The 20996-nt window shown below is 45.6% G+C and overlaps 1 protein-coding gene and 1 long non-coding RNA gene across 4 annotated transcripts in view; one reads left to right on the top strand and one right to left on the bottom strand.

Annotated features, from left to right (window-relative positions):
• Positions 1-2728: 2728 nt before the first annotated feature.
• Positions 2729-20996, bottom strand: part of LOC146021976 (uncharacterized) — a 155674-nt gene continuing 137406 nt past the window's right edge. For 2 of the 3 annotated variants that reach the window (XR_014451447.1, XR_014451459.1), the window contains exons 5-6: positions 13515-13590; positions 2729-5533 (exon numbers count right to left, since the gene is read on the bottom strand). This is a non-coding gene — a long non-coding RNA (uncharacterized LOC146021976). Of the gene's footprint in view, positions 5534-13514; positions 13594-20996 lie in introns of all 3 variants that reach the window. The other variant, XR_014451453.1, reaches the window with a different exon arrangement.
• LOC146021933 (phospholipid-transporting ATPase IC-like) overlaps positions 14424-20996 on the top strand; it is a 61362-nt gene continuing 54789 nt past the window's right edge. The window contains exon 1 of the mRNA XM_083155241.1: positions 14424-14793. The gene's annotated coding sequence lies outside the window, so the exon portion shown is untranslated. The remainder of the gene's footprint in view (positions 14794-20996) is intronic.

The raw sequence follows: 20996 nt of genomic DNA, 5'->3' as shown, positions 1-20996 counted from the left end.
AACAGCACTTCCGGCCTGCCTTCAGACTAGTGCACACCCCGCGCAGCGCACACTGTTACGTGACCTCCGTCATGTCATGCTCACCGAGACCCGCCAGGTGCCATCGCCAACCTCCCCCTTCACAATCACACAGTGCGTCGAGGCACCTGCTGCAGCAGGAGGAGGCAGCTTACCCGGTCCCCAATGGAGACTTGTAGCCTGGCAGGAGCAGGACTGTCCGGCATCTAATTACAGTGAGTCCAGGCTTGGGGGCTTTTGTCAGTTTTAAATATATGCTCACTGAGCAGTGCGGTCCAAAAATGTGTTAGTAGTTATTATTCCTGACTATTCTGGCTAATAAGTCATAAAACCAGATTCCATAGAACAAAAATATATTTAGCAACAACTATCTGTGCAATATTTATGAGGATGAGAAATGATGCACAGATAACTGTTGCTAAAGATATTTTTGTTCTATGGAATCTGGCTTTATGACTAATAACAGGTATTATTTTGTGACCACGCCCCTCCCCCATTAAGCCACTCCCCCATAGTTTTGGCTTGAGCACCCACCAGCAAAAACATAAATCGGCACCTATGTGTCACAGTGTGAGTCATACATACATGCACGCAGGCGAGAGGAAACTCCACTATTTGGACACACTTCTGACTATATTGGGAATGTCATTCAATCATTTGGCACCCCTATATAGTCAGCCTCTCCAGGGTGTGGCCTTATGCCATAGTTTGGGCTGGGACTGCTGGGGGCAGAAAAAGACGTGTTTCCAATTGGATCTCAGCTATAACTGCACAAACACCTGAAGTTATATCTACAGTCGGATCCCAGGTACATTAGTGGAGACCCGGACTGGTGGGTATTACTCGTGTGGATCGGTTGGTCACCAGCAAGTTTTTAGACAGTCATTAGGTCGACACCATTAGGTTGACATGCATTTAGGTCGACATGTGTCTAGGTCAACATGCAGGAAGGTCGACATGAGTCTAGGTCAGCATAGGTTAGCTCGACAGGGTCATAAAGTGGACAGGGTCATTAGGTCAACATGGGTTAGGTTGACAGTCAAAAGGTCAACATGGAGTTTTTCACAGTTTTATGACCCGAAAGTCAACAGAGTCGACATGGACACAGATTAAAGTGCACCTCGACCCCTCGTGCCTCGCTACACTCGGCACACTATTTTATTCTCCCACCATGCCCGAGTGGATGGTAGATACAGAGTACCACCGAACTCGCCATTCCTACAAATGGGGTGCAAACAGCACTCACCATTCCCTGGTTGGGGGGCTGTGGCCTGTGACCACATGCTCTAATAAATACAAATACAGGGGCTCAACAGTGGATGTTAGGGCATGAAATACCGCCTGTCGGCACATGTCGGCTCAAAAAACAGTGAAAAACCCCATGTCGACATTTTGACTGTCAACCTAACCCATGTCGACCTAATGACCCTGTCAACCGTATATGTCTTGTGTGCGTGCGCCCCCTTCCGGCTCTTGATGGCGGTTGGCGATTTGATCACTGGGAGCTGCTCCATCCATATTCGGATATCTGCCGGATTCCAGGAATGATTGCAAGCCTGAAGCAAGAAACCCCTGGCAATTAATATGGACAATGTAATGGTTAGCATTACTGCCTCACAGCACTGAGGTCATGGGTTCCTATACCCACCATGGCCCTAACCGTGCGGAGTTTGTATATTCTCCCCGTGCTTACGTGGGTTGCCTCCGGGTACTCCGGTTTCCTCCCACAATCCAAAAATATACTGGTAGGCTAATTGGCTCCCAACAAATTAACCCTAGAATGTCTGTGTGTGTGTGTGTGTGTGTGTGTGTGTGTGTGTGTGTGGTAGGGATATAGATTGTAAGCTCCACTGGGGCAGGTACTGATGTGAATGTTCAAATATTCTCTGTACAGCGCTGCGGAATACGTGTGCGCTATATAAATAACTGGTAATGAATAATAAATCCATTTATTTATTACCAGTTATTTATATAGCGCACACACGTACCCGGAGGAAACCCACACAAGTACAGGGAGAGTATACAAATGCTAACCATACACCGTACATGATTAATAAATAACATGCTGGTTAAAAAATATAACAAATGTATCAAGGGGGGGGGGGGGGGGGTTAACAAAACAGTTCTAGTTTTGCTACCGTCTAATAAGTAAAATGATAGGTAGTATCTGTTTCTATAGGTATCCTGCAATTGTCCACTTCTTCATGCTTCAAAAGGTTTGATACATTTCCCCGTTGGTAGCTTTGGGTGCCAGATGACGCTCCAACAGTCGGGATTCCGACTGGCAGGGGCTATTCTCTCTTATGGGGGTCCATGACCCCCATAGAGGGAGAATAGAACCTGTGGCATGCGCAGCATTCGCCCCCCCCCCCCCCCCCCTGTCAGAGTCCCGGCAGCCGGGTTTCCTATGTCGGACTAATGACCGTCAGCATCCCGGCTGTCTGAGCGTCACCCCACACCCGTAAGCTTCCCATTTCATTGTGTTCCCGTTGATCCATTGATTATTTTCCCTCCTTTCCCATATAAAAGGCCTCATTCACAGATATATCATGTTGGCTGTGCAACACAGCCGATGCCAGATTTATCTGGTGATATATCGGCGTAGTGTTACTGCTGCACTGGGAGCCGCCGGTGATTGACAGATTAGTGGGCAGGTGCATGCAAATCCGCCCACCCATTAGTGATGTCAGCCCTGACGGATCGGGCAGTGTGTATGGAGAACGATCGATTAATCTGCAGATATATCTATTGGTGCGTACCCAGCTTTAGATTACTGTCCCTTTAAAAGTAAATCGCCTGGAGGACAAATTCATTAATGTCTAACCCAGGTATTCTATGAAGTGAAGTGCACTGAATGGAAGAGAAAAGTGTTCTCAGTAATCAACAACATGACTGGTACACTAATGGTCCTTTATAAGTCAAAACAAAAGTCCAATTGATTAAATCACAGTCACAATATATAAAAAAAACATGAATACAAATCAGACCCGCAAATCTAACTTTTTGATGGAACTGGGGCAGGGCTTCCTGATGTCAGAGTACTGCCCCTGAATTTCTGTATGGGTCACCTCTCCAGGCTTCTCCTGGAGATGCATACTCAAAGGTATGTACTGTAAGTATGGGCTGCAGCAAATAGGCTAGCTCCACACTCACAGTAAAGTGACAATGGGCCAGATTCTCTAAGCTTCAAAAGTGATAAAATGGAGAGTGATAAACAGCCAGCCAATCAGCTCCTACCTGTCATGCCAAAGGCTACAGTATGTTTGAAAAATGTCAGACAGGAGCTGATTAGCTGGCTGTTTATCACTCTCTATTTTATCCCTTTTGAATGTGACAGCTTTAACAAATAGAATAATCCATTAGATTTATTAATGAGTTTAAGTGAATGTGACTCCAGGACAGATCGAGAAATGAATTATCACCAGTGGAGGCTCCAGAGGGGGCACTGAAGCACAGTTCAAAAATTCAAATGGGGGAGCCCTAGCAACTGCCACTCCAAACTGACTCACTGGCAGTGGGTGTGGCACTCCTATTTGAATTTTGAACTGTGCTCAAGCCCCTCCTTTGGAACCGCCATTGATTATCACCATACATTACATTTAAGGGGCACTTCAACACAACATATGACACATACTGTATAAGACAGTAGTTTGCAGTATAGTAGTTAGTACGCAATAAGGCCATTTTTCTGGTTCACTCTCAAAGGCAAATTCCTTCTCAAATGGACAAAACCATGTGTACTGCAGGTGGGGTAGATGTTACTTGTGCAGATAGAGTTAGATTTGGGTGGGGGTTTTACTTCAAGGTGAGATCTATATTGCAGTGTAAAAATAAAGCAGCCAGTATTAACCCTGCACAGAAATAAAATACCTCACCCAAATCTAAATCTCTCTGCACATCTTACATCTGCCCCACCGCCCCTGCAGTGCACATGGTTTTGTCCTTGCCTTTGCGAGTGAACCAGAATAAGGGCCTAACTTGTGCTAATATTTAAATGGACACCTTTATCGCAAATGCTACAGAAACCTTTTGGCTATAACTAGGGAAGAATACAGTATCTCAATTACTTCCATACACAAGATTCTAGACACAGAATAAGCTTCACAATATAAACACGCAAATAATGAAACCGCAAAACAGATAATTACTCAGTAAACCCCCAACTGATGATTTACTTTAAAGTGAACACAAAGTTCCATCATCGGAGCACTTTCTGCTGGGCGGTCACTGCCCTATAACATGCATCTCATTGTAATCCACAGTAAGCAAAATAGTAGGATTAGCATGTAATGATGGTCTCCCTTGATTCCAGAGAACAGCAGCTTTTTTATTCCAGTGCTATAGCACAATACACATAGTTCCGTTTGCAGTTAGCACAGTTATCTTCAGCACTTAACAGTATCAATAGCTCAGTCCCAAAGTGCACTTTAATAAGTTCATAACTCTCTTCCCCTCTGTATACTGATAGGCTCAGTGACTGGGTCTATAGAAACTCAAACAGAGCAAATAATAGTGCTGTCAGCATATTAAGCTCTCTAGCCTAATATATTGTAAATGCTAGGGTTAGTCAGCAGTTTCAATGTGCTCTCAATATGTTCTCAATTGATAAGCAACCAATCAGATACTAAAGATAAAGGGAGACTCTAACAGTGCTACGGCTCTCAGCTGTGGCTTCCGTGCTCACACTCTTTTTCTGGATCTCAGACTCACGATGTTGCCATTTCTGCGGTGGCCCCTGGTCCACTGTCAGAGGGTATTTAGTGGCCCTAGACACCACTTTATCACATGCACAGACCTGGCTTGTGGATCCACGGCAAGTCATTCAGGGGTACAATTATTAAAAGTTCTAAGAATTAAAAGATGTAATGTTGCCAGTAGCAACCACATCAGATTCTATCTATCATTTTCTAGGATGCAATAGAGAAACGATATACAGAATGGGATCCGTTACCAGGGGCAAAATCACTTATTTAAATTTTTTAGAACCTTTAGTACATTTACCCTTCAGCATCTCCCAGTCTCAATTGCGCATATGCAACCAGCTATTTCCCTTTCTAGTGATGGCTTGGCCCTTTTTGGAGCTTTGCAGCGCCACCTAGTGACAGTCTCCTAGATTGCAATGTCCAGGAGTGCCATGTGCAGTATGTATGTAATCCAAGGAATAGACGGCACTCCAACAAAGATATTTATTTGCAGAAGTGATGTTTCCGATCTATTGTGATCTCTTCTCACGCCAGGATGTTATATACAGATTATACTTTATAATCCATGTCATTGATGTATTGTTTGATGCCCTCCAGCATTCGTTGGCTGATGTCGTCTCCCATATGCAGCACTGCCACCAGGACCTCAGAAACAGCAGGTGGGTGTATACCATGGAGTGTCACCTCTGGAGGGGCTGCAGCTACACCCTATGATATAGTAGCCTGCGGGGTGCAAAACCTCCACTGCACTTTCTTCCATCTAGTCATTCTTGGTTTCCGTAGAGCTGGTGCAATCAAAGCCACATCCGCAGCTACCGAAGATACAAACACAACATATTACAATAGCAGTCATGACTATGTATCAATAAAACAGCAATAGGCCCTGAGAGTGGGAGATCAGCAAGTGGTAGATTTTGGGAGAGTTATCCCATTTTTGAAAATCAATTACATGGCAAAATTAACCATTAAATGGGAAAACTCTCCCCAAATCTCTCACTTTCTGATTCTCACACCCTATTACATATGACCCTACGTGTCACCTGCATTATCTTGGTTGCTGCATGGGGATGCCGTCATTTGGTCTACAGCATGATGGTCGACACCATTAGGTCGACATGGGGAAAGGTCGACGTAGGAAAAGGTCGGCATGGGTCTAGGTCGACATAGGAAAAGGTCGGCATGGTTCTAGCTCGAAAGGTCATTAGTTCGAAAGGTCATTAGTTCGACAATGTTTAGGTCGACAGTGATAAGGTCGACATGGGGTTTTTCACAGTTTTTTGAGCCGACATGTGCCAACAGGCGGTATTTCATGCCCTACCATCCACTAGGGAGGGGCGGGAGAATAAAATAGTGTGCCGAGCGCAGCGAGCGATGCTAGGGGATGCGGTGCACTTTAAACTGTGTCCATGTCGACTGTGTTGACATTCAGGTAAAAAAAAAGTGAAAAACCCCATGTCGACCTTATCACTGTCGACCTAAACATTGTCGAACTAATGACCTGTCGAACTAACGACCTGTCGAACTAATGACCTTTCGACCTAGAACCATGCCAACCTTTTCCCATGTCGTCCTATACCCATGTCGACCTTTTCCAATGTCGACCTTTTCTCATGTAGACCTAATGGTGTCGACCTAATAACTGTCGACCATCATGCTGTTGACCAAATGATCCCAACCCGCTGCATGTAGTTCAGGATTTTCATAGAATGCCAATTCTGGATATTTATATGGATTTTTTTTTGTTAGGGGGGGGGGAGGGGGAGAGGGGTAGACAGTGTAATTATTGTACAGTGTAAGGTCCTCTGCTTTTCTCAATCTATACCTCCTCTCTTGGCAAACTAATCAGCTCTTTCGGATTTCAGTATCACTTATATGCGGATGATACCTTAATCCATGTATCTTCCCCAGAGTTGTCACCAGTGGTTTTGGGCAGAGTCTCTGATTGTCTCTCTGCCATCTCATCTTGGATGTCCTGTCGCCAACTCAAACTCAATATTTCCAAAACAGAATTACTTATATTCCCACCAGCTAAGAACAGTTACCATCCTGACATCTCCATCGCTGTTGACAACTCGATAATCTACCCTACCCCACAAGCTCGTTGCTTAGGGGTCATCCTCGACTCTGAACTGTCCTTTCTTCCCCACATTCAATCTGTCTCCAAATCATGTTACATGCATCTAAAAAATATATCCAAAATACGACCCTATCTCACACAAGACACTACCAAATCTCTTATCCATGCACTCATTATATCCCGCATTGATTATTGCAATAGTCTCCTAACTGGTCTTCCCAAGAACAGACTCTCACCACTGCAATCAAGGTACTTATGTAGTATCTGGGCTGCCGATTTTTTGATTGTATGCCTTAAGTTAAGGCATACAATCAGATGCGATGCGATGCGATATCGCATCGCATCGCATCCGATATCGCATCCGATATCGGATGCGATGACCCGATTTTTCCATAGGAATCAATGTTAAAATGATTCCTATGGAAAAATGGGTCCTTTTCATACCCCTACTATCCAAGTGGGCATGGAGTTGGATATAAACCTGTGGCGAGCGTAGCGAGCCACCGAGCCCGAAGCGTGGCGAGCGAAGCGTGGCGAGCGAAGCGAGCCCCGCGAGGGGACGGTATTCGTCCCCTCGCGGGGCTCGCTTCGCTCGCCACGCTTCGGGCTCGGTGGCTCGCTACGCTCGCCACAGGTTTATATCCAACTCCATGCCCACTTGGATAGTAGGGGTATGAAAAGGACCCATTTTTCCCATTGAATTCCATGTTAAAATGGACTCAGTCCATTTTAACATTGATTCCTATGGAAAAATCGGGTCATCGCATCGCATCGCATCGCATCGAATCGCATGGTCGCATGCGATGCGATGCGATCTCCCGATCCGACCCGATTTAGAAATCGGCAGCCCAGATACTACATAAGTACCGCAATCAATTTTAAATGCTGCTGCTAGGCTGATCTTCCTTGCAAGACGCTCATCGTCTGCTGATCCGCTCTGCCAGTCCCTTCATTGGTTGCCTGTATATTACCGTATTCAATATACAACACTTCTACTAGCATATAAAGCTATTAACCATACTGCACCAGCATATATCTCTGCACTTATCACAAAATATCTCCCATCTCGACCACTATGCTCTACACAAGATCTGCGTCTCTCTTCTGCACGGATCACTAGCTCCCATTCACTATTACAGGACTTTCATCGGGCTGCTCCCATCCTATGGAATGCCCTTCCACGCACATTAAGACTCTCCACCAGTCTCCAAACTTTCAAGTATTCCCTGAAAACTCATTTATTTTTGCACCTGGGCTCACCACCCACAAGTTCTGCCACTGCATCTGCGCTTTGTGCGAGGTTGCACCAGTATCACCAAATATACAAATATATATTAGGAATATATACGGAAACCTATTAAAGGAATTTGCATGAATAAAAACAAATAGAATCACACAATGTAGAAATGATTAACAATAACATACCTCCCAACTTGTGAAAAACACAAGTCGGGACCCCTTCGGGGGAACGTGGCCTATGCTTGCAATGCTCCACGAGGTCACGGCCCTGTTTTTGCCACTGTGGGGTAATGGCCAGCGGCTCTGTAAGCTGCTGGCCATGCCACCAGCCCCATCGTCTCTGGGAATAGATGCCATGCACGTGATGCAACTATACTAACTATATATATTCCTAGTAGAGACTATTGTACATAAGATGTAGGTTATAATATATCATTCATAAAAGCTGGTATCTAATAATTGAGAAAAAGTTTAGAAAAATAATTATAAATAAAACAAAATATATTAGGTGGACACAGAACTAACCTATATCTGCAGGGGCGCCAGTAAAGGGGGGAGGGGGGGTCAGTTACTAATTATCTAGATGGAGATGCTTAGCCCAGGCAGTGCCGCCGAAGGGGACAAATGATCCCCTATGCAGCCTTCGGCGCCCCCGCTGCAACCACCGGTGGTCCCCCCAAGTATACAACAAACATTGTTTCAAAATGAGGACTAAGGGGTAAATTTACTAAGATGAAAAACACAACACAAAAACTATAAACACTCACATTATTATCAGTGTGTACATGCATCAGCCCTCAGGCAGGGTACTGGGCTGGAAGTGGTTGAGCTGGTTACCGATTATCTCAGGCAGGGTACTGGGCTGGAAGTGGCTGAGCTGGTTACCGATTATCTCAGGCAGGGTACTGGGCTGGAAGTGGTTGAGCTGGTTACCGATTATCTCAGGCAGGGTACTGGGCTGGAAGTGGATGAGCTGGTTACTAATTCCCACCATCAGGCAGGGTACTGGGCTGGAAGTGGCTGAGCTGGTTACCGATTATCTCAGGCAGGGTACTGGGCTAGAAGTGGCTGAGCTGGTTACCAATTTGCGACCAATTATTCTGAGTGCTGGGCTGGGACCAGCTAAACTGGTTACCAGATTGGGAAAGGTTATGCCAGATGCGTGCCTAGGACCAGCTGAGCTGTTTACCAGGCTGGAACCAGTTATGATGGATGCAGGACTGGGAACTGCTGGGTTGGTACAGGATAAGCTGAAGTCCAAGCTGGAACTAGTGTCTGAAGTCACCAGGCTGGGCTGTAATTCTGGTGATCTGTAGAACTGCAGACTAACTGGAACTGATATCTAGCAACTGCAGATCAGAATCAGTAAGATGATCTAAATGCCCCTATACACCTGTCCGATTTGTCCACTTTTCAGACAATTGTGACCATTCGGGCCAAGAATTTGGGTGAAAAGTGGGCAAATTCGATGTTTGACATCCGATTTGACATGCGACCCTGTGCGCATCAATGCAGATGGTGATACGTCCCATTCAGCAGGACCACGTGTGATGTATCATATGTAATCCAGGACACCTCACCAGTAATCAGCTCATATTTGCAGCCTTTCTCCTAGATCAGTGATTCTCAACCTCGGTCCTCAAGTACCCCCAACACTGCACGTTTTCCGGGTGGTCTGGCAGGTGCACAGGTGCACTCATTATTCACTAACACATTTTAAAAGATCCACAGGTGGAGATAATTATTCCATTTGTGATTCTGTTTGGAGACCAGGAAAACATGCACTGTGTAGGGATACTTGAGGACCGAAGCTGAGAACCACTGCCATAGATCATCTTGGATCTATCAGGATCTGCAATCCTTAAAACAGGTCCGAAGCACACCTGGATTTTTTTTTCTTATCATTGACTTTGTTGTCGCCACAGAGCTTTGCAGTGTTGGACAGTGGGAAAATAGAGCATTCCTAAAACAGGGACATACAAAAGGGTACTTGTGTATTATCACGGCGCCCCATTTTCTTACGTACGTTAACTTAGTGAAATCGCATTGCATAACGTTCTATTACCATGCGATGCGATTTTACCCTTCCCGCTCCATGATATTCCCGCCCCCTGGCACATCTTGTCAGAAATTCACTCTGAGGTGATTTTCTGTGTTAATAAGCCGTGTTTTTCAGAGCTCGAGTGTTTTACAGTTGTTCCAGTGATTTTGACTAATTTCGACTCATTTCTGTGAGATGGCAGCACCGTCAGTGAGCCTGTTCACGCTCCCGCAGAGTGAGGTGGACGCCGTTCATTTTTTCCAGGAGCATCACCTGCTGCCAGTGACGGCTACGTGCACGAATGATGCGGTTGTCCATCAAGGAGTGCATGTGGAGGTGCCATCAAAAGGTGAGCCTGAGCGCGGCCCATTTCTTCCCGGGGTGCCGCTTGCCTTTCGTTACGCTTTTGAGGTTCATTTACTCGTGGTCAGAGGAGATGACCTCAATTGAGTTTTGCCAGCGTGAGCTAAACATGTCTAATAAGACAGTGGTCCTGTATAATACCTGGATGCGGGAGGCATGCACAATGTACTTGATGGCACAGCCGCAGCACCGCATTGGGAGCACTGGACAGACAGTAGAGGTAGACGAAAGTCTGTTTGTGAAAAGGAAAAGTAATGTGAGCCGCGTTTTACCTCAGCAATGGGTGTTTGGAGGGATCTCACACAAAACGGGCCAGTGCTTTATCACCCTAGTGCCACAACGGGAAGCCAGCACCCTCATGGGCGCCATTAACAGCAACATTGAGCCCGGAACCACTATTTATAGTGATTGTTGGCGTGCTTATAGCACGGAGGAATTGGAACGGGCAGGATACCACCATGGCCGTGGGAACCATAAATGCAATTTCGTGGATCCGGAAAGTGGTGTGCACACCCAAACAATAGAGCGACTTTGGGGTTCCGCAAAATGGAGGAACAAGCGCCAACGTGGTACAGCTCGCCACCATTTGGATTCGTATTTACAAGAATTCATTTGGCGCAAATGTTAGGCAGCAGATAAGGCCTTTGATCGAATCTTACATGCCCTGACTCTGCTCCCAAAAGCAGATTGACTTTTTTATTATTCTTCTTGTTCCCATCATTGTTATTGTGCTATCATTGTCACTTTTCTTTTTGATTATTGTTACTAATAATTGTGTAAATGATCTTTAATCATTATTTCTTTACTAAATTCGAGCAGTTATTCATTACACACGTTGTCATTACTGTGTCAGATGAATGATATTGCTGGTGTGAATGTGTCCAGAACACACCCCTATTATCCACTTCATCCCGAAGCGTGGCGAGGGGACGCATTACGTGTCCTCCCAACCTTTTCATACCCCCACTATCCACGTCGGTGTGGAGCTGATACTATATCGTGTGGCGAGCGCAGCGAGCCACCGAACCCGAAGCATGGCGAGCGTAGCGAGTCCCGCGAGTGGGCGCGAAATACATGTAAAGTCATCCGCGTCCCCTCGCCACACTTCGGGCTCGGTGGCTCGCTGCTCTCGCCACACTATATATAATCAACTCCACGCCGACGTGGATAGTGGGGGTATGAAATGATCGGAGGACGCGTTCCGCCGCCGCTCGCCACGCTTCGGGCTGACGTGGATACTGGGGGTGACGCAAAACAATGGCAAAGGTGCTTGCATCACATGACATACTAAGCACCCATCACATCTCATGCCATGGGTGCTCCATGGGTGCTTATACAATGAAATATCGCATCGCATGTGGTGCCATGCGATCCTATGCGATATTTCATTGTATAAGCACTCCTGTGAAGTTAACATGGATATTGCATTGCACATCACTATAGACGGTACGTGATGCGATGCGATTTTCCTACGCAGAATAGCCCACTAAGCTATTTGCTTAGTGGGTGCCGTGATAATACACAAGTACCTACAAAAGAAATGCAGACATGATAACAAAGGGTTGAGTGTTAAGGTGCCCATACACTAGTAAGATTTATCTTCAGATCTGGCTGGTTGGAACAAAAACATGGTTATGGATGAGTGACAGTTTGTCAGTTTTCCAGCATTTCCAAGCAGATGGTCAACTGTCATTTGCTCTAATCCATAACCATGTTTTTGTTCCAACCAGCCAGATCTGAAGATAAATCTGCATGTGTATGGCCACCTTTAGACATTATAGGTGAGACATTGGTTGCACCAATGGCAGGAGAACAGTCGGGAATAATTCCCCCTTTCTCGTCTTCAGTAAATCCCAGATCAGATCCAGGAAGAGTGAACACAGTTTCAAGCCACATTACAGCTGCCTTATACTCTTCTCACCACATGTTGGACACGGGTTGTTGTCTTCACAGTGAACTAGGGTGGGCCATTGACCATCCCTGGTTACAAACAATTGATGGTTCAATGGCAGTATGAGCTAGTTTTGCCAACTATGGCTAAGACCCAATGGTTCTCCACCATGAATAAGACAAAGCCCCATGAGGGTTATTTTACCCCTAGTTAGTACCTTAAGACCGAGCCCAGCCCAGGTTATGATTGTCCCAAGAGCCAGTCAGTAACAGCGTAGTGATGGCCATCATGCATGAAACCATTGAGGGTCCTCCAGTGCCTAGTTTGTGACCGTTGATTGTTCTTCACTGCTACACCATTGTGAGCATACAAGTGGCTACCTGTACACTTCACCCATGTCTTCCCTGCATGTCACTCCCTTGAGCATTTTGAAGGCTGGGTAAAAAAGTCCAAGCATGGTGGGGAATGTTAAGGATTCCATAAGTAGGAGAGCAGCCCAGGAGAGGTCTTGTAGATAGGAGTGAAAAGTGGTCTTCAAAAACCAGGCACCGGTCACAGACCAGTCCAAAAGAGTATTTGGAGATGATTTTGAAATATATGAAGGGCTATTGTTGAGGGTATTGTAAAATTTGAGGTTCTTGGTTAACAATTTACCAGTTATTAATATAAGCTGTGGGAATTAAACCCAAGAGCTCGGTGCTCTGAGGAAGTAATGCTAACCACTACACCATCCATGCTGCCCATCAGTGTTGCTTCTCAAATGCCACCTTATAATGCTTCATCTGTGTTCCTACACTTCCATTTTTGCAGCATAGACAGTGTACACAGACAGAGAGGCAAAGGCAGACTGAAATCAAGACGTTTGGTATCTATGTACATATATGAGTCATTTTGGAGCCCCATGCCACCTGACGCCCCTTGTCTGCTGCCTGGTGAGGCTGTACCCTGAGTAGGTACTGTACGACACCCCTCCCTGTCTCCGATACCCGTAGCATGTGACTGGAGAGGTAAATCAGTCATGTACCACACCTCCACGCTGTGTGGCTTTGCATGTATATTTTTAGCACAAAACATTTTACTGAAGTAAAACAAAAAAACAAAAATATTTAAACTTAATTTCACATTTTTTTTTTTGTTAGAAAAAAAATGTAAATATAATTAGCATCACAATTAGAATCTTACCTAACTTATTATAATTACAGTTGCTCCTTCCGTATTGCCGGTCGCTATCTCGCGGTGCTCACTGCCGGAGACGCAGCTGCTGGATATAAGAAACCCAGATTAGAGGAATATAAATACAGATGTTATCTGTGTGTTTCCATCCTCACTGGCTACAACATCAAACTGTTGCTGTGAAGGTGGACATGAGTTTTTCACATTTTTTTGAGCCGACATGTGGCGACAGGCGGCATTTCATGCCCTACCATCCACTAGGGTGTGGTGGGAGAATAAAACAGTGTGCCAAGAGCAGCGAGCCGTGCGAGGGGATGCGGTACACTTTGATGGCGTCAACGTTGACATTCGGGACAAAAACATGAAAACCTTGTGTCAACCTTCCCATTGTCGACCTAATGCTTATATGAGTTTTCCACCAATCTTCCAATCTTTAGCCATGTCAACCTATTTCAGTTGTCGACCTAAGGCCTTCAGTGGTCTTGTACTTGTAAGAACGACCGTGCTGGTCTATGGGTAAGCAGAGTGGACACAGCGCGTGTGCAGTTTGCCGACAATCGCCCCATTGCGTGGTAATTGGCCTTTCGATGTGTCGACCATTGCCGTGTCGACGGTGTGCTTGCGTCAACCTTTTGTCTGTCAGCCATACGGATAGCACTGCAGCAGGTAAGGACAAGGCGTGCCCTCTTGTGCTGAGGTGCTGTAGTGGAGGTGATACCTGGTGTGTAGTTAGCTGCTACTACCTGGTGCTCCAGTACCTGGTGTAGGTGCTACTCACACACACACTGCACGGAGGATTTGCTTACAGTCCCTATATTTGTCTTTATTTTATTTGACTGACTAATTCTGTAACCTGATCACATTTAAATAGCAGCCGGGAGGAGGAGGAGGGGGAAAGGAGGGAGGGCTGCGGTCACTGATGGAGGAGGAGGAGGGATATTAATCGCCTGGACAGGACCCCCATGCCCTTGCATTTACCTGCAGTCACCTGACCCCCGTGCGCGTCCCTCCCAGAGACCCCCAGGCCCCCCCTCCCCGCACAGGTGAGCCGCTGCAGTCCCGGCCTGACCCTCTCTGCCGCACTGAAGGGGGTGAACAACAGGCAGCCAAAAGTTGACAAACTAGTTTGTCAGGAGTGTGAGACGCCAGCAGGAAGCCATTCCCCGGGATGGACTAAGCTCCAGGTGCGCACAGGAGCTGTGGGATCTAGGGCAACACTACAGCCCAGGGAAGGAGGCAGCTCCAGGAGAGAGCAGGGGGTCACCTGCACCCCGCAGCAATCCAACAGGTAAGTGGGGTGCTCCCCAGGTGGAGGGGGCTATGGGGGCCCGGGTACTGAGGGCTGGTGACTCTGTGTACTTACATAGCTCTTTATCACTGAACAGCTGGGGGGGTGTTAGTGGCTCCTGCCCCTACAAACTCCTATCCTAAGGTGGACCCAATGTACTTACCTGGGCACATTGTATGGGTCAGGTCTACCTGTGTAATGTGGGTGCCTTGTACGGGGAACGTGGGCACATTGTAAGGGCAATTCTCTAAAAAGTCAATATTTTGTATAGATCTGGGCTTCCCATTTTGGGGCAGATGTACCAAGATGTGGCGAGAGATAAACTACCAACCTATAAGTTCCTGTCCTAAAAAACAGCATGTAACATGGATCTGATTGGCTGCTATTTTATCTCTCTACACTTTAAAGCCCCATACACACTAGAGGATATTTTAAAACTCAGGATGCGTAATCCTGACCCACCCCGTCTACTGGAGATAATAATAATAATAATAATAATAATAATAATAATAATAAGGTGCTCTTTCTCCAATAGGACTCCAGGCGCTTAACAGGATAAATTACTTGGGGGTCGATTTTGGCTATATAGCCAGTGTCCCGCATCGTTCAGTGTGTACACTCAATTTGACCACCCTCGGCCAATATAGTTAATTATATATCTGCCGAGGCCAGGATTGTCTAGTGCTGGGGTTCTCAAACTACTTTTCTGTGTGTCAGACAATAAAAATGATTACCGAACCCCAGCAAGTTACCGCAGAATAGTCCCCACATGTGCGTGGTCAGCAGACCGTACATGCACAGTAGCATTGCGAGGCACAAAATGATGCGATGAGTCGGATGTCGCAGATAATTCAACTGATTTTTCAGACTCATTTGATGCATGGCTGAGAGATTAGAGACGTCATCCGCCTGACGGTCAGCAATATGGAGTTCAGACCACATGCTAAGATGGTCAGGACCCACCTTGGGGTCAAGACTCACAGTTTGAGAACCACTGGTCTAGTGTGTATGGCCATCCGAGCCACCCGGGAAGGTCTTTCTGCGTGTGATGTGTAGTATGAGCCCCAGTTACCCGCCGTCCGGAGTTCAGTTGTTGCTGGCTACTAATCTATAGTACTATAACATTCTAGAACATGAATTGTATGTGTGAATATATAGCGTCATACCATCACCTGCATACATAGTACAGGGTAGCTATACACCCACGTGTCCCTCAGGCTGAATTCAAGCAACAGAATATCATGTGTGATTGGGGAAAAAGTGCCCCAACCCATCTTTTTTAGATAGATAAAAAATATTTCGAAATCATTTAATTAATGATAAGTTTCTGCTTTGCCATCATAAATAAACCGACAGCCAATATCGTATTTTATTTTAACGTAACGCTCTGACTGTCCTCAGGCTTTATACCCCATTAATGTGGATCCTGGATATTAGTAACACAGCTAATGTTATTAATACCTCTAGATTGTAAGCTGCTTGGAGCAGGACCCAGCTCTCTCCTACTCCACATCTCCTCTCACTCATACCCGTTCATCTCTTACTACAGCAGTCCACCCCTGGTAGTACACTGGTAACGTCTGTACTTCCCTACACCTCTGCTGTATCGTGTACTAAGAATTCTGTGGCTAATTGTTGCCTGTGATCTGCTTGAGTTTGTCAGTTACTGTATTGTTTAGTTCTGTGTTTCCTGTATTGTTCTGTGTGCCAGATGTACGGCGCTGCCAACCACTTGTGGCGCCTTTTTCGAATTCAATGAAATAATAGTGGCCTGGGATTGGTGAGATCATTTGGGGAATTGTGAGCGTTTTCTTCTGTAGATGTTTGTATTGTACAAAGATTGTTAACTCTCCATTAGCACTGTTTACATAAAACAATCCTGAGAATGTGACCAGGGTCAGAGGGTGGGTTGAAGTACCAGTAATATTCCATACTACCCTCTCCGGGAGAGGGCAGCCAGCTCCGTTAAGCAGGGTGGCAGGGCCGCCAGAGGAACCCATTTGGGGAGTGGCCTGTGTGGTTTTTGTCATGACCAATGATGTGCAATGCCGATATTAGGGTGCATACACACTGTACAATTTTGTTAATTTTTACCCTTCTGAACGTGTGTACAATGAAAGACATTGATGACCAATTTTCTTTGAACCCAGTGCCCTGGACAAAAGATGTTGATAAAAGACGAACAGTCTATAGGCTTTTTAAAAAGGTTTTCCAAATTGAGCTGCATGCACAGTTGACGAACAACCTTGATGAACAATTGGCGGGTATGCGCATCATCATTTGGTGCATAAGCACTGAAAGATATTTTGACCAATATTGTTCAGAAGGGCCAAAATGAACGAAATTGGTCAAAAAAAATTGCACAGTGTCACCAATAAATTGCATAGCGGTGGGCGGGCCTACAATAACGTGATTTCGAACCACGGCCCCTCAAACACCGGCATGCCCATTACCTATAATACCACACGCTGTAACGCTTAGTACATATTAAGTCACATAAGTGCTGCTTACCTACATGCTCATTGCTATGGGTTGCATGCTTGATGCCAGGGGTAACTTGCCCTTTTGCCTAGGGGTTGCATGCTGGAAGCCGGGCTTGTCCAGCAGCAAGAAGCGGTGGGGGCTCAGCGCACGGTGCCCCGGAGAGCAGAGGTGCGGCTGCGGGTCGGGGTAAAGACCCCTGTTTGATTAGTGGGTAGTAGCCGCTGTCTCCCTCACTGATCCACACAGCAGGAGAGTCAGGAGGCGCAGCGGGGACTCAGTGCCCGGCATCTGTCAGAATGAAGGTCAGAGTCGCCCTGCAGAGATTGGATGAGGCAGCGGCGGCGCTGGGGGTTTCTATTGGCTGCTGCAGGAGTCAGGACCAAGTGTATTTTAAAAATGTGTTCTGCCAAATAATGACAAAGTACGACCTGTGTGTTTGAAAGCTGCATTTTATTGCACAGTGCCTTAATAAAAACATTTTTTTTTTTTTAAAAAGGTGTTCTGCCGCTGATGCAAACACGGGGAGGGGGGGATGGGGGTCAGGGACCGTGCTGCCTCTGACCTGACAGGATGGGGGAGACAAGTGGTCGGGCTGCCAACGACCAGATTCTGCTTCCTCCCTCCCTGCAAAAAAATCTGGTCGCCGTGGCAACCTGGCGCCTGGTATTTGTCGAGCCCTGCCCGAGAGAGTAGAATAACCTACCGGAAATAGGTGAATGCTGGCGCTCGGTCACTTGATTCATGATGAATCGCGGCATAGTGCGGCTCAGCATAGTTGCCCAGTGTATATGGCCCTTTAGTATCAGCCAATCAGCTCCTGTCATTTTTCAAACACCACCTGTAAACCGGAAAATTGAGATGAAAAGCTTAAAATGAAAAAGAAAGTAATAAAATGAATATAATAAAATAAAAATAAATATAAAAGCAATAAGATATACAATAAGTATTTGCTTTCAATGTTTACAGCTCCTTCTGGAGCTATTGGAGTTTTTTTGCCTCTGTGTCTGGAACGTGGAGCGCACTAAGATGGAATTATGGGGTGAGTTTCCCAGAGGTTGCCGTAAACCGAAACCGGAAGTCGCAGTCCGTGCTTCCGATAGCGGCGAGTGAAGCACGGACTGCGACTTCCGGTTTCGGTTTAGCAGCTGCGCTGAACAGCGTAAGAAGACGGGGACGGAGAAAACGCTGATACCTTGAAGAACATCTAAAGGGGAGGTAAGACTAGAGAAAGTTAGGGATACCAACTCTCCCGAATATTACCTACGGCAACCTCCGGGAAACTCACCCCATAATTCCATCTTAGTGCGCTCCACGTTCCAGACACAGAGGCAAAAAAAACTCCAATAGCTCCAGAAGGAGCTGTAAACATTTAAAGCAAAGTACTTATTGTACATCTTATTGCTTTTATATTTATTTTTATTTTATTATATTCATTTTTATTTTATTACTTTATTTTTCATTTTAAGCTTTTCATCTCAATTTTCCGGCATGCAGTCATACAAGCGCTTGATTTAACCCATTACATTGCTTAAACCTTCCCTATCAAGCAGCTAATTAGAGTGAAAAACCTTTTTTCTTTACAACCACCTGTAAACCGACCATAGAAGCTGATTTGTTTGTACTTTCTCATGCCATATGTGTATGGGGGGATATTTATTGTCTGTAAAACATGGAAAAAACATTCGATTTTCTGAAACATTTTGTTTTTCTTTTGAGGGTTACATTGTTCTGTTTTCTTGCGAGTGTGAACTTAGCCAATGGGCATTAAGCCTGTAGATGTAGGTTTCCTCGCTATAAGGGAGATTTACATAACTCCTTTATTTATGCTTCCAAAATAAGCCCCACCCCCAGACCACCCACTTTCAGTGAAGCTCCACCCACTTCTGTGTGCTCCCTTCTCATATCGGGGCCTGCAAATTTGGAAAGTCCGGCGCTATGTTATTGAAACAACATGATGTAGACGTTCTTATGTTTTCCTGTTTTCAAGAGCTGAATCATAACTATATTGTTACAGATGCTGACCTCACCCTAAAGTATCTGTCGTAATAAACGTTTACAGGGTTGTGCTAATATTAAATCTCGGTTGCATCTGTTGCTGATCTTCAGGGAGGCTGTATGTTGCAGGGCGTGCTTGGCTGTATTTCTGGCACGTGTATATAAAAGTTGGCCACTAGGACGAATATAGCACTAATGATTGGAACAGTAGTGAATCAATATGCAGGGTTCCCCATTGCCACATCACACACTGCTAGATCTTATGTAATAGGTAGGCCACTCAATTTCTCTGTACTAAAACTCAAGAATCCTAGTTTTTCCCAATTTGCTATGTTGATTTGAACTGACGTTGAATTAAAAATGTAAAATATTTTTTAGGTAAATATGATCTACCTTTCACCGTGCCCCATCTTGGTCCCAATTTCATGTGAAATGATTTAAACTCTTAATCTCGTTTATCGTTTTTTTGGAATTCTCTTCCTACTAATGCTCAACCAACAACCCAACTCCCTCCTTCCGTTTACCCTTGAATGCATTAACTCCTCTCCAGACCAACTTGAGGGCCAAAACAGATGCAGTATGGCCACCGCTTGCCAGTGGAGGATCCGGCGGTGGTAACACACTCCCACCTTCCCTGTGGGCATTTCAGATGGCCACGACTTTCCTCTCCTCCTCTAAGGCTGAGCTGGTTCCAACTTCTCATTGATTGGCCACCCGAAGTGTCAATCGAGAATAGTGTTCTTTCTAGCACTCGCTAGCTTTGAAAACCCATGCAGTTCCTCTTCCCTGCCTGGGATGTCGCTGTCTGCTGTGGTGCTTCTAGCACAGTGTGGTGGTCTGTATATCAGCAGTGATATGCAAGCCAGACCTGTGCTAGAAACACCACAGCAGAAAGCGACCACAGGCAGGGCACAAGAACTGCATGGGTTTTCAAAGATAGCGGGTGCTAGAATGAACACTAGAGAAGTTGTGTGTGTGTGTGTGTGTGTGTGTGTGTGTGTTACGTAGGGAAATAGCTCTGATCAACTCCCCTCTGGATCCGCCAATAGATTGCAGTGAAAGGGAAAGTGTAACAGCAAAGGACTGGTGAGGAAGTGAATACTGTGAAGGGGGGATGTGTTACAATGTGGCAGAATGCATTACATACACGCTAAAGTGGCAAAACAAGGCAGTTCCCGAAGCACGCTGAGCAGAGCAAACCATATCCTCAGGTGTCGAAATTGACACCAAAAATAGTGAAAAACTCATGTTGACCTTTTTCCAGTATCTATTTATTTATATATATTTATTTTCCTAGTGTTGACCTTTGGGGTTGACCTGTAATATTTCCTATATTTTTTTAAATGTAACTGCAGCAATATTATGTGTGTGTGTGTGTGTCTGTGTTTGCGAACGGTGTCCACATATTTGTCCTGATCTCCCCTGGGCTTATTAAAATCTGGTTTTAATTGTGCGGGCTGCAAAGTACTTGGTTAGGAGGGGGGGGGGGGGGGGGGGGGGGGGGGCTGTTTGACTGACTGCAGAACCAGCAGATCTGACGGGTTCTTTGGTAATTCCGCAGGTCTGATCAGTGCTGTTTGATTACTTTAATGACACATTAATTAGTTTTTTTGTTGTTTTTAGCAAAATCTAAGGATTAACTTGCAACTTTATCCAAGAAAGGTTTTGTTAATAGAGCAGAAAGCTGCTGTTCTCTAGCGCGGACGCCTCTGACATCCTCGACT

This window comes from Crinia signifera, chromosome 1 (assembly GCF_055691185.1).
Source record: "Crinia signifera chromosome 1, ASM5569118v1, whole genome shotgun sequence".
Classification (NCBI taxonomy): domain Eukaryota; kingdom Metazoa; phylum Chordata; class Amphibia; order Anura; family Myobatrachidae; genus Crinia; species Crinia signifera.
Note: the sequence above shows the minus strand (reverse complement) of the source record. Positions and strands in the feature narration are given on the sequence as shown.